Source organism: Neofelis nebulosa, chromosome 9, assembly GCF_028018385.1.
Source record: "Neofelis nebulosa isolate mNeoNeb1 chromosome 9, mNeoNeb1.pri, whole genome shotgun sequence".
Lineage (NCBI taxonomy): Eukaryota > Metazoa > Chordata > Mammalia > Carnivora > Felidae > Neofelis > Neofelis nebulosa.
In genome coordinates, this window is record NC_080790.1 from 52,187,173 (window position 1) to 52,201,530 (window position 14,358).

The following is a 14,358-nucleotide window of genomic DNA, read 5'->3' on the forward strand; positions in this document are numbered from 1 at the left end:
ACAATGCCTGGTCTTAGTTTAATATCTCCTTAATGTTCTCCTTGTAGGGCTTCCCCCCCGAGATAGCATCCAGGAACAGGACAAGCTCTTTCAACCCCTTCATGTTATAGGAAAAAGATCTGAAGCCCAGAGAGGAAAATGGTCAGCCCAAGACCACACCCGACAAAGCTGGGACCAGAGCCTAGGCGTGGGGTCTCCCAGGCCAGGGCTCCCTCTCCTGGGGGTCTTGGGCACAATTCTCATGGTCTCTCCCTCCATTCTTTATTCCTTGTTGACACTGGCTTTCCATTTACGCTGAGCTTGCACAGGACAGGAGATTCTTGAGCATGGCCAACATGCATAAGCACAGTGAGCATGAAAAGGGCTGGGGGGCCAGTGGGGATCATTCATGAGGAGGCCAAGGCCAGCCCCTAAGCCAGGTGCCAGGGCAGGGAAATGGGCAGCAGGTGGCCTCAGATCATCACAGCAAGTCTGCAAGATGCTTTTGTGGTTAGGGGCCAGCCATCCTAGCTAGGAAAGGCTGATGCTTGGCAGGAGGGTGGGGGGAGTGTTGTGGTAAGGGTGGTCTGGGGTTGTGGAACAGTTACCCGGGCCCAGGTCCACACACAGCACTGATCCCCATCCCAGGTCTGGCTTCACCTGCACTCTTGCCTTGACTAGGGACTAAAGGAGAGAAATGACATCAGAACTTGGAATTCAGGGCTTACCTAGATATTCAAAACCTTTAGTTCCAACCTTTCTGGGAGTCCATTCTTTCTTCTTCTCTACATCCTCCTTCTCCATTTCCTCTCCTTTTACCAATCCCTCCAAGAGGTTATCCAGGCAAAGCATGTAAATGCTCCCTTCATTAGCCCACCACGGCATCCCACTCTTGTACTTCCTTCCCTCGGAGCCATTATTCCTCCAGTTGGTGCCTGGATGTGTCTTTCCTCCTCTCTATGGATTCAAATTCCACCAGGCCTTCAGATCCAGCCCAAGTCCTGCCTCCTCAAAGAAGCCAGCTTCAAATGCTGCCCTGATCCTGCCTACTTCTGAGAGTGCATTAAACCCATTGCTCCACATGTCACCAAGGCAGCAGGTGAACTTCCTGGGGGTACCAACCTCATCCCGCTCTGTTCCCTCACAGGGCTCAGAGATAAGAGGCACGTGACCTGGGGTGCTCATTAAAAATTCAGAATCCCAGGCCCCATTCTGGCTCTATGAAATAGAATCACTGGGCGGGGGGCCAGGGAATCTGCTTTGGCAAGGCCCTTGAGTAATGGCCATACCCACTTAGGTTTTAGAGCCTGTGAGGGAGTCCCAGTGTATCCCACTTCTCACCTCATGAACCATATACATCAGACAGTTTGATGAAACACTTATTTCCTGACATCATAGGTGACATGAGGAGGAGAGAACAGAGAGGGTCACAGGGGGAGCAAAGAGAGAAAAGGGTGAAGGTAGACATGGGCTCCTCATAAGCTCAAGGTTGCCTGCAAGGTCTCCAGAGGAAACGGGGATGCCCCGTGAGACTACCAGAAGCCCGGTAAGGAGGGGGTGTGGCTGCCTCCCCACTTTATGGACAACCCTTCACTTCGCCCCTGGGAGGAGGGAAAGGCCTTCAGGTGCCAGTGGTAGCCCTAGTCAACCAGGGCTGGCCTCAGACAAGGGGGAAGGTGGCCAAAGACAAGAGGGTCTAGGAAGGGAGAGTGAATAAAAGGGGATAGGTCAGGGACAGCGAGGTGAGGAGGGACCACCCCTCTGGAGAATGGGACCTGAGGACAAGAGTCAAATAAGAGAGAACCTTGTCTGGATGTTCAGCAGATAAAGGATGAAGAAAGAGCTTGGCTGGCTTCAAAAGAGATGGACTAGCTCTCACTGATCCTGAATGAATTAGAGTTTTGCTGTCATGAGGCAGAGAGCAGAGCAGGGAACTTCTCTAAGCCCCCTTCTCCCCAGAGCGCAAGAACTAGAGGGTTCTTGTTCAGGCGAGCAGAGGAAAGACGAGCTGCAGACTCGAATGGGCTTGCAGGCTGGCCTAAGTCCCTTCCCCTCTCCCTGGGTTCCGATGCTCACAAGTGGTTCTAGGTGTGTGACCCCAGCTGGGCTAGGAGGCCAGCTGCCTTTTGTTCTTCCCTGGAGCATACTGTGGGTGAGATAAGAGACAGTGGGGAGGTCTGGCACAGCCACAGGAGCCATCAGAGAGCAACATTTGTGCAGAGGGGCATCTGCTCCCAGGCCCCACACCCGCCTCAGCCGGACCACCAGCCTGGTCAAACACACTTATTTATGGGGGTGGTTTAGAATAGCTGCAGAAAGAACTGAGAAAGGGAAGGGATTGTGGGCTGGGATAGTCAGGGAAGGCTTCCGGGAGGAAGGGAGTGAACTGGGCTTTGAAGTACGAGCCAAGTTTGAAGGATGGATGGAACTACTCTTCCCCCCAACCCCCGATTTCTATAAAGCAAACCTTAGAAAAGCCACTCCTCATTGTGTGACAGTGTCCTTGTTTCCCATGGGCCTTTCTGCATCTCCCAAAAGTCCCAGCCATGCCTGGGCGGAAAGGAGAACATTGGAGGAGGCTGTGCTTCTGATTAGGCCCCAGTCTCATGTTTACAACCACGGAGATGGGGGCCCAGGATAGGGATGCTGGGTCTCTGGGGAAACCACTGCACAGAGCAGAGCCAAGGGGACAGGGAGGCAAGTCGACATTTCCAGAACAGAAGGTGGCTTTCTTCCTTCCTATTCACCCTGGGAAGGCTTTCATCCTGGCAGGCAGGCACAGGGCACTGGGCTTGGGGTGGTGCCCTGTTGTCTTTGGCGTCTGAACCCAGGCAGGGAGGGTGACAATAGGTATAGTGTTTCCCACACTCTGTGTGCCAGGGCCTGGCCTTGACAATGCTCAGTGTTGATGGCTGTGCGGAGCTGGGCGAGAAGATCGTCTGTAGGGGAGCAGCATGGAGGAGGCCTGGCTGTGAGGAACAAGACCACCCTTTCCCTGCATCTCTGAGGCAACCCTGAGGCAGGCTTCCCTCAGAACCTGCTCCTTTCTTGGGATTCAGAGGTGCTTTGGTGGCTTAATGAGAACGTGCTGAGGGTGTTTCAGGAGTCCCCATGTGCAGCTATATCTTGACTCTGAATTCAGACTGACCCTAGGTGACCTCAGGTTGCCCCTGACTCTGTCTTCAGGCTAGTGCCGGAGGCAGGGAGAGGTGGGGCGTGTGGCTTGGCATCACAATTGCTAATGCCTTCCTGCATGCTGGGCGCTATTCTGGGCACTTCCTATGGATTCCTGTATTTAAATCCGCACAGCAACTCAGCAAGGCAAGCGTTGCCATCACGGAGGTGGAGGCCCAGCGAAGTGGAAGAATGTGTGTCACATTCCACAGCGAGCAGGCAGCAGAGGTGGGGCTGGAGCTCAGGTGGTCTGGCACCGAAAGCTGGTGGTCGCCATGGTGGGCCCTGCCCCTGCCGCTGGGGAGGGAGGGAAGGAGAGAAGGGCAGCACTTAGGCTCCCCTGGCAGGGGCCACATCTTCCTTCCTTCCAGATGACAACACACTCATCGCCCAAGAGATGGCAGATGAGGGGCGGAGCAAAACTGGAAATGATCTAGCTTTCCATCCTCATCTCTGGGCCTCACGTGACCCCGTGCTGTCCCTGGAGCTTTGGAGACCACAGCTTATCCTTGCCGCTTGGATATCTGTCTCAACTTCCTGCTTCCCCAAGCCTTGCCCTTGTCCAACCATCCATCCACTCATTCAGCACTACCATGTGCCCAGTGGGGGCAGCACAGTGATGGGTGAGGCTCCCTCGTGCCTCAATCTGATGGAGCAACAATTAAACCTATCATCTATCTATGTATCTATGTATCTATCTATCTATCTATCTATCATCTATCATCTATTATCTATCTATTGATCTATTCATCTATTATCTATCTATTATCTATCTCTCTATCTATTTATCTGACACAGTGAACAGAGCAGAGCATCTGGGAAGGGAGAGTAGTTGGGGAAAGCTTCCTGGGAGAGGGGGTACCTTAGTTCAGTCTTGAAGGAGACAGGGGAACTAGCCAGGTGCATGCTCGGGGCCACAGGCAGTGCATGGACAGGGGACAGGGCTGAGGCCGCAGGGCAGGGGCCACTTGGGAGTTGTCATTTGGAGAGCAGGGTGTGAGGGAAGTGGAAGGAGGGAAGCTGCAGTTAAGTGCGGCTAGCCTCTAGTGGGGGACCTCGGAGGACATTCTGGAACGTGCTTCCCCAGGCCGAGACAACTCAGTGTTGCTTGAGAGGGTGCCAGGAGTGCTTTCCGGGGGTGTCCTTGGAGTCCTTCTCCTCACCCAGGAGCTCCCTTCTGCAAATGGCCATCCCTGCTGAGGGGCCTGTGGGCCACCCCCCTACTCCATGAGTCACTCAGGTGCTTCAAGGTGGTTTTCCCAGGAGATGGGAAAGCTACCTGTGAGCCCCGAGGGTCTGTGCATTTTGGCAAGAAGGGGCCAGGCTGCTGGGTGGCCCACTTGTCTCGTTGAAAAAGCAATAGAGGAACCTATACCTAAGGAATTCTAGACACAGGGTGAAATCAGACAGATATGTATATGGATAACTCAATATATAGTCAAATAAAAATATGCCAAATCAAAAAAAAAAAGGAAAAAGGAAAAGGACCTTTTAGCTAAGGCACAGACTGCAGTATTTATTTGCTCCCGGCTGAACCTCTAGGCTTATCACAGAATCCATGCACCACAATGGCAACCCATCGCCCAGCCAGCCAGAGTGAGGGGGCCAGTCGTGCACGGAGGAGTTGGGGGCAGGGTGTTTTCAGTTCCTTTGCTGTAAGGAAGTGTCCCTTTCAGCAGAGTATTTTGTCCTTAGGAATAGCTAAGGGACCAGAGAGAAGCAAAAATAACAATCCTTTTGTGTAACATTTACCACTCCCAAGGAGAAGCCTCAGAATGCTAAGAGTCAGTGCCTTTATAAAAATTAATATTTTTAGCAGGAGATTCTGTTGATGCTTCCTGGAAACCACAGAGAAGGAGGCGTTGGAGAAGAGAGAAAAGGAGGTGAGGGAGGGAAAGGAAAGGAGGGGCGGAGGAGGGAGGCAGGACTCCTTGGGTCCTAGACAGTCTTATTTTTGTAGGTTCTACCCCAGAGTATATAAAAGAATTAAAATGCACCCACATCCCACATTAAATGGAATTATTTTGCTATAAAATACTTGGAAAGAATTTTTATAATTTTGCTTTTGAAATTATTTGGCTGAAGTTTACTCATTTAGTTTACAATTGGCTCCAACTTCCCAGCCATCATCACATACACGCAGGAATCTGTACAGGGCGAGAAAATAAAAGGTACAAATTGTTTTCAAATGGAGGAAAATTTTCATGAGTATCAAATGGAACAATTAATGACGTTTGAATGTATTCATTAAAATTTTATTGTTTCCAATTTTGCTCTTTTCTATTTTGGAGCAGCTTCATTTTTCCCAGGTTGCAATGTTTGATGAGCAGAGCTCATGGGTCGCAAATACTTCACTTTATAGGGTTTACTTTCCTGTGAAAGGTTTACAGTAAAGCAGTCCTGGAAGGGGTGAGGGGGACCGAGCTCATACGCAGGAGGCTTGTCTCACCTGTAGGCTGGGCCACTTTCTTCTAGATGGTTCTTCCTCTAGCTGCCCTGCCCCTTAAGCCAGAGCCCACTCACTGGACCAGGCAAGGGCGAAGGGTGGGAGGGAAGAGACCCCTGCCCAGGAGTCTGGGATAGGTACCTCTGAAAACCCGGGTCAACCTGTCACACCCAATTGTGGCCCTGGGTTATGAGAAACTCATCCCAGGCAGGGCGACTTCTGAGGCCACCTGGGGCCCCAGGCGGCCGCAGGGGCGCCTGCACTTTGTAACTTGGATTCCTTGTAACTAGTCCTGGGGGCACAGAGGAGGAGAACAGAAAGCCACTTGATGGACTCCTGCTTTCAGTCACTACAGAGGTTTTATGATCTGAGAGGTGAACTGGGGAGCAGCCCCAGACTATTTCATCTTGATACTAACATACTGAACGAAAATGCAGACAAACCATTTGGGTTTGGATTTTTTTTTTTATTTATTTTTTCAAACAAAAAAGAAATAAAACTCAGAGCTCACTTCAGGTAGTGGCGCTGGATTTTGCAGCCTTCCAGGCAGAGCTGGAGTGGTCCCTGCCTGTTCCCCCCAACCCCCCCCCCCCCCCCACACACACACACAGCTTCCTGGAGGAAATCTTGCAGCTCAGCCATGGTGACCCCAGCACAGACAGAAGCCCCCGGGTCCGATCCCTGGGGCCTGGAATTGGGGGTCTGGAAGCCCTGCTGTGGGTCTGTAGGGTCCAGACTGCTGTCCCCGACTTTACCCACCCACCGCGGGACGTTTGGGGCTCCCTCCCTGGCGGAGCGCCGCTGAAGGAAGTCACATTAGCAAATGAGGTGTTGTGATTGATGGGGTCTCTTCTGGATGTCAGGATGATGAATGGGCTGCAGGAGTGGGCCTGACCACAGGATGGGGGGCCGTGCCGAGACCACACCCAGCAGAGCCCCGTCACGCAGGGACTCTGTGCTAACATGTGGGAGAGACACACTGCATGTTGAATGAATGGTCTGTTGATGAAAACTTCAGTATAAAGTCAGCACTGTGTGGGGGAGGCCAGGGGAGGCTGGATGCTGTCAACTGTTTTCGGAGGCACTAGAACACGGTGAGTGAGACCCTGATTTTGTAGTCCCTTGAATTTCTCTGAAGCATTCTCCCATTTTTCCAAGTTCCCTCCACAGATGCCACTGACTATGGGTTTAGCCAGGGTAATGCTAGTGTTAAGTTAACCCCTAAACATCAGTGTCTACACTCAACTGTGGCTTGTTGCAGTCCAATGTGGGTTAGCCCGTGACTTTCCTCCAGGTGGGGATTCAGGGACCCCAGCTTCTTCCATTTGTGGTTCCATCATCCCACATGCCCCCCAGACCTTTCCAACTGTCCAGGGGACAGGCAGGTATGGGGAAGACATGTTTCCTTTTGAAACCCCTTAGCTGGAAAGTGATGATTCCCATATACCGTTGGTGACAATTAGTCACAAAGCACATCATACACCTGGAAGAAAGGGGGGCCAGGGGCGCTGTCTCATCGGACAGATGATTCTCAGAAAAACAAAAATCTCCATTTACTGGGAGGGACAGTAGAAGATGAGCCATCTTCCTATCTACTCTTCAGAAGCATCCATCCTTTGCCATCGTCCTCCATTATCCAAAGCTAACACACACGAACACACACGAACACACACATACACACTGTGCTATGTTCCAGCCATGGCTCTCCCTGCTTTACATCTTTTAAATCATGTAATTCTCACAACACCCTACAAATAGATAACCTATTTCATCGGTTCCAAGATGCATTTTTTTTTTCCACACTTACCCTCTCTGAAATCGGACTATAAGCAATGACATCTTTCATTCACTGTCAGGCAATAGTCATCATGGCTATGTGTGGAAAACCTTCCTCTGACACTTTCTGGAAAGATCAAGAGAGTTCCAGCATCTACAGTATTTGGAAACCGATACCCAGAGAAGTTTAGCAACTTGCCCAAAGTCACACAGCCAGTGGGTGATGGAGCTGAGGTTTGAAGCTTGGCGTCTCCCTCCCCTCTGCTTCCAACAGATTGCAAGACTTGCTCCCAAGAAACCAGCCATGTTTATGAGCTCCCTTCTCTGAGACCCCCTCCTTGGAGGCTGAGAGGATTCCTGACCTGTGGAGAGTGAAGAGGGGTATTTCTCTACATCCAAGATCAGGGTTCCCAAATCGGCAGAAGCCAGGTCTTGGCTGGAGTGATGGGGCTCCAGTTACAAGGACATCCGCTGAAGCCAGGATGCCTGCTGCATTCTTGCTTGGCTGATAATTTAATCTCTGAAAAAGCAACACACAGAACTGGCAGGATACACCGAATTCTGATCAACTAAGAGACGTGCGGTGGTACCTGAAAGGATGTGGACCTAGGAAAGAGGGGACTTTATCATCCCGGCATTCACAATGTCACAGGAAGGGAGTGGCTGTGGTGGGTGGACCTTGAGAAAGCAGAGAGTTTCCAAATAAAGAAATATAGTGGTCTGGAGAAGGGCACTCAAACGATCGATGTGGCCCCATGAAAAACTCAAAACAAAGAAGAAAAACAAAACTATCATCAACAACAAACAGGGAATAAGGTGGTGGGAAAACAATCCCCCTGCCACAAAAAAAAAGTGTCCTCAGGTCAGATGATACAAAGTGTGTCGGGGCCACTCCAGAATATGTCAGAGCTTAAAAAGGGACTTTGATGAGAGAGATGGCCGAACCCTCGCCTCCTAGAAACACTCCCATCTTCCTGGGAAGGCAAGCCTCCCTGGGAACTGTGTGTTCTCCTGACCATCAGGATAGAATTTGGATGCCAGAGATGGTGAGGCCAATGTCCAGCAAGAGAGGGGATAGAACAGCTTCTCTAGTTACAAACCATCAGCAGAGCCGGACCCATCCCGTGAGGCACATCAGTTTCTGTAACCCACCCTCCCCCACCATCCCTGGCCCGTGCCATCCACCCTGTAGATCCCTGCCCCTGGACACACTCACCATGGGTACCACTGCATGGCATCATGCCCACTCTCCAGCAGGACCTCCCCAGGAACCTTCTAGGCGCCCTCACATGTAAAACCAGGAGTGCAGGAGAGCTGGCACCGCAGGCGATGAAGCTGGAGCTGAAGAGGGCTCCCAGTTTCCCTCAGTGACCAGCAGCCCCGAGGTCCTGTGGGACCCAGTGACCCTCTGTACTCAAGGCCAGCTCTCTCCCTTCCTCCCCACATCGCTGTCCCTCCTTCCTGCTCCCTGGACACATTCCTCAGTAAAATGCCTTCACTCAATCTTTGTCTCAGAAGCTGCTTTCTATAGGGTTACTGAAAGTTTGGAAAATAGAATAAATTGCCCTTAGTCCTGTCTCCTTAACCCAGTTTCTACAGTATTTGGATGCTAGTACTAGGCATGCACATGATTTAACATATTTACCCTCACGGGGTAAACATCATTTTGTGGCTTGCTTTTTTGAGTTCACATTACATCTAAGTTCCCCCAGCCCCCTGTTTTTAAAAATAATTATTGTTTTAATAATACCCATATGGTTCCACGGAGAGTTTGTACCACCATCGACTTTACCATTTCCCTGCATCTGGACTTTTAGATCACAGCAGGTAACACCGTGGTGGGGTTACCAGGTCTAAACATCTTCATGGTTCTTGATACATGAAGGAATGTCTTTGACAGCCTATAGGAGAAAGCAAAGGTGCCGGGAGCCAGGGCCGCTCTGCGAAAGCGAATAGTACCCTGCTGACCCCATTCTCCCTTTTGACCCGGGTACCAGAGACTGGGGGCAATCTGTATGCTTCACTGCTCCAGCCTGAAACTGTCTCTGGTCATATTTTGTGACAAAATGGTGAGACTATAGATACGATCCGAGATGATTAAGTTACAATTCCCCAGTTACACTGATTACAAAGTTGCTAACCACACATAGGGAGGTCTCTGGTGGCCTGCCTCATTCAGCACTTTTGCCATGAACACGCACGAAGATGCAGATTGTCTCTGCGTCACAATCATGGATGAAGCAACTCTAAGAGGGATGAATAATACATCGAGTTAAGACTTAAGACTTGAAAAGATCTTGAGAAGCTAGGAGGATGGACACTAACTCAGCAGGATGAAATGTTACAAAAAGCATTTAGTTCAAAAAAATCAACTGCATATGGACAGGATGGGGAAGCCCTGCCTTACTTAATAGTTGTTCATGTGAAACAGACCCAGAGACTATAGTTGACCTCAAGCTCAATGTGAATCATCTGTGTGGTGTGGCTGCCAAGGAGACTAATATAATCTTGGGCCACGTTAAGAGAAGTATAATATTAAGACCAGGGGAGGGGGCGTTCCCACCAGGCTCTGATTAATCAGACCACACTGGGAACATCGAGTCAAGTTCTCTAAGTCAGTTTCTCAGTGGAACACTGACAAATCCATTCCTTCATAAAGCATTTATTGAATGTCCAACACGGTGCTAGTTGCAAAGGGTACATGGGTGAATGAGATGTGGCTCTCTGGACATACAGACCTCACAGTCTCATGCTATCTGTTGGTGTTCGGTATTTCACATACTATTTAATACCTTACTTATAAAGCAAAAAGATATTCTCTCAGCTGTGCTGAGGATCTTTTAAAGGAGTCACACGCACACCATACACTATAGCAGTCTTCATCTGAGGTAGAAAGTTAATACGAGCTCCATCTGCCATCCCAAGCCCACCTCACATAATTTTGTGCCTCCGTTCCCTTCACCCCATCCCATCCCAAATATCAGGCTGCAAATTCTTCTCGCCTGGCTTTGGGCTGAAGTAATTCCAAGATGCGTTTGCTCTGATGGGTATGCTGAATTGGCCTCAGGGTCAATCCTTTGAGAATGCCTTCCTGTATCGTAGAGTTCAGAAAGCTAAACACTACACTTCCCAGACTCCCCTAAAGCTATGATTCTGGATATAAATTAGATCTTGCCAACTGGACATGGAATTTGGAGAGTGGAATTGCAGCGAGGAGCCATCTTCCCACCACGTCAGCTCTTGCTTTGGTCAAACATGATCAGGACTAGCAATGTTCCAGTGTTCAGTGATATCAATCGGGATGGCCTCCACTGTGCCCACTATCAAATAATCCCCAAGTCACGTGGCTGGGGCTACTAACCCCTGCTTCTCCCACTTGGGGACTCAGATGCAAAGCAACCATTATGGTTTCCCACTATGAGGGACCTATAAAGTTGATGGGGCAGGTATCATCAGCTCCTTGTTTACTGAGGAAAGAAATGAAGCCTATGGAATTCAAATGACTTATCCCAAGTCGCAGAATCGGACTGTGGCAGAGGTGGGTTACAAACCCAGTTTTCCTAACAGTGCATAATCTGCCCATTAAACCACATGTCTACACCACATTCAGAGAAGCACATCACAAGGAGAGAACCAAGGAGTTCTCCACATAAGGTCTCACAAGGAAGACTAAAGACTGTTTGGAGAGAATGGTAGACAAGAGTTGACTAAAATACTTAAAGGGGTCCTGAAGCAAATTGCATTTTCTAAAAATGGTCACAACAATATTTCTGATCCCACATGCTCTTCCAGAAGCTTGTCACTTCCCCAACAGGAAGCAGAGCCCATTCCCCCACCCTTGAACCTGGGCAGGACTTTGTGCCTGTCTTGCCGGATAGAATGTGGTGATAGTGATGCCATGTGACTGTTAAGGCAGAGCCACAGGAGTCCACACCGCTCCTGCCTGGCTCTTTTAAAATGCTCACTCTTAGAACCTAGCTGCCATGTTGTGGGGAAGCCCAGCAGATCAGAGACCATGTACAAGTTCCTAGCTGACAACCTCAGCTAAAGTCTTAGCCAACAGCCAGCACCAAACCTCAGATAATATGAACAAATGGACCTTGGGATGATTCTAGCTTCCAGCTTTTGGCCCAACCCAACCAATGCCACGTGGAGAAAAGATGAGCTCTTTCCCCTGAGTCTTGTCTTGTCCAAATTTCAGATTTGTAAGCAAAATAAATGCTATTTTTGTTTTAAGCCACTAAATTTTGTTACATTAGCAATAGATAGCCAGGACAGGTGCCCACATTCAAGAGGAAGTCCATTTATTCTACATAGTTGTTCATTCACTGGGTTAAGAATCTCTAAGCCACTGCTGCCTTCCATGGTTGGGTCCTGAAAGTTCATAGGTAACTAGGATACCATCTCTCACCTTGAGCTGCCTGCAGTTTTGAAGGGGAGATATATAGGCAATGAGGTTCATTACAATCTGCTGACTACTAAAACCAGAGCTCTGGGTAGAATACAAAAGCAAGTTCAACTAACTCTCATTGGGCAAGTTAATAAAAGGTTCACGGAGAAAATAACACCTTGTGCAGGTCTAGGCTTCACAGGGGTTCTGTGAGAAGGAAGTGAGGAGAGCATCCAGCAGAGGGGACAGCGAGTGCAAGAGCATGGAGGTGTGACTGGCGTGACATGATTGGGGAAGAGAGGCACTCAGCACACTGCACAGAATGGACTGGAGGGAAGAAATCAGAGTCGGGGGAGCCAGAAGGAGATGGTCATCATCATCCTGGCAGGGGCAAGCAACCTAAGAGACTTCAGAAAAAGAGTCAAGGTGTTTGGTGACAGCCTGGATGAGAGAAATGGGGGAGAAAGAAGCAGCGATTACTAGTATTTCTGGCAAAGGAAACTCATTGGTTGAAGTGGGGAACTTTGAAGGAAGAGGAGTTTGGGAAAGAATTGATGAGTTTGTTTATGGATTTGTTGATTATGAGATGTGTGTCAGTTAGAATGACTTCAGCCAAAGGTAACAGAACACCTAACTGAAAGTGGCAAGAAGTTCGGTGGTCCCAGGGTTACTTCATTGGTTCAAGCACGTCATCAGCGATGTGAGATTCATCTGTACTTTCGGTCGGCCAACCTCAGCACACTGGTCTGGCTTCTCGTGGTCACAAAGTGGCAGCTGGAGGTCTAGGCACTGCCTCTAGATGCTAACTTCTAGCCAGAGAAGAGCAGAGTTTCCATTCATGAACCTAGTTTAGTAGAGAGGAAAACGGTCCCCCAAGCCCTCAGGTCCACTGATCAAAATGAAGTCACAGGTCCTTGCAGCAGCAAGGGAGGCTGAGGAAACAACCATGTGGCCTTTACAGCCCCTATGAGGGAGGCGGGCTCTGACAGAGGAAAAGGGCAGTGAGGGAAGAATGGCTGTGGGGGATGCCCCAGCCAGGTCTGCTGTGGGGCACAGTGCTCAGGGAAAGACGGCAAGCATTCACGTATGCACAGAGCATCCCACATCAGAGATTTTAAAGGTAATGTTGCTATGTAAGGTTTTTAACTATTTCTTTGAATGCTGTGCTAGGCACTTCACATAATTCTTCATTAAATTTCCAAATACCCTAGAGGGACTTGAATCGCAGGCAACTGGAGGCTCTTTGAAACCACATGGTTTGGTTTTGTTCCTGTATGGAGCGTACAGAAAAGGTCTTTGAGGCGCCCAGCACTCCTGTGGGGTCTCTCCCCCATCTTCCCTGAATGGATGAGTAGAAACAGCCTCTCTTGTGCCAGTGTCCTCAGGGGAGAGCAGAGCCTGGTTTAGTAGAATTCTGGAGGCAGGGAAAGGGAAGCCTCTGAATGCGGACAAGGTGCTTGGGGGTCCAGTTCAGCCCTAGACATGTGGGGAGACCCGGAGCCCAGAAGCAAAGAACTGTGCCTCTCCAGGGATCTGGAGATCAGAGAAATGCCAATGGTGCTGAGCCGAGAGAGAAAGCAGACTGAACCAGGAGTCTGACGGTGAGTCTGTCAGGGGACAGGCTAAGTTGAGGCAAGGGGCTGGATTTGTCATTCCCCTCAGGTCTCTCTCTGTATTGTACGTGCCATGATATGGGGAGCCTGCTGCCCACGCCATTGCAGGGAAGGGACTGGAGGACACAGTGAAGGGGAAAAGCTTTTGAAGCGATCCCAGTGGGTGGGGCCACAGAACGTTACCTAGAATAGTAGCCCCTGAGGAAGTACGAACGGACCTGGATGTGTTTGAATAATATCACCAACTTCTTCCCACTCACCTGAGTCTGAGGCCTAAGCTCACACCAGCTGAGGGAGCTCAGCCTGTGTAGGGTCCAGGGACCCTGCAGGGGACTATGGACCCAGGCTAGCATCATGAATGGCCGTGGAAAGACAGTGGTGCCAGCCAACATTCCACCTGCCTGCAACGGGCCCCTCCTACCTTGGGTGGGAGGGGAGGAGGACCATGGGGCTAGTTCTGACCAATGCATTCGTCAACTGTTCCATTACCTGCCCTCTGAAGAGACAACAGAGTCCCAGAATAAAGGGGCCTGAAACAAGAGTGGAAGATGATTGCCCTGAAGAGTCTTAACTGCAGACTTTGAGAGAAAAACAAGCCTTTGTTGTATTAAAATGTGGGGGGGGCGCCTGGGTGGCGCAGTCGGTTAAGCGTCCGACTTCAGCCAGGTCACGATCTCGCGGTCCGTGAGTTCGAGCCCCGCGTCAGGCTCTGGGCTGATGGCTCGGAGCCTGGAGCCTGTTTCCAATTCTGTGTCTCCCTCTCTCTCTGCCCCTCCCCCGTTCATGCTCTGTCTCTGTCTGTCCCAAAAATAAATAAAAAACATTAAAAAAAAAATGTGGGGGCTATTTGTTACAGCAACATAACTTATTATTCCCAATACACAGTATGTACCCAATACCCATCCATTTGAATTAAAGCTACTGACTGGTTATATGAACTTGGGCCAGTCCCTTCCTCCCTGAGCCTCAGTTTCTTCATC

General features: G+C 49.9%; 1 long non-coding RNA gene across 1 annotated transcript in view; it reads right to left on the minus strand.

Moving 5' to 3' along the window:
• Positions 1-381: 381 nt before the first annotated feature.
• LOC131484926 (uncharacterized) overlaps positions 382-14,358 on the minus strand; it is a 163,212-nt gene continuing 149,235 nt past the window's right edge. The window contains exon 3 of the long non-coding RNA XR_009248505.1: positions 382-656. This is a non-coding gene — a long non-coding RNA (uncharacterized LOC131484926). The remainder of the gene's footprint in view (positions 657-14,358) is intronic.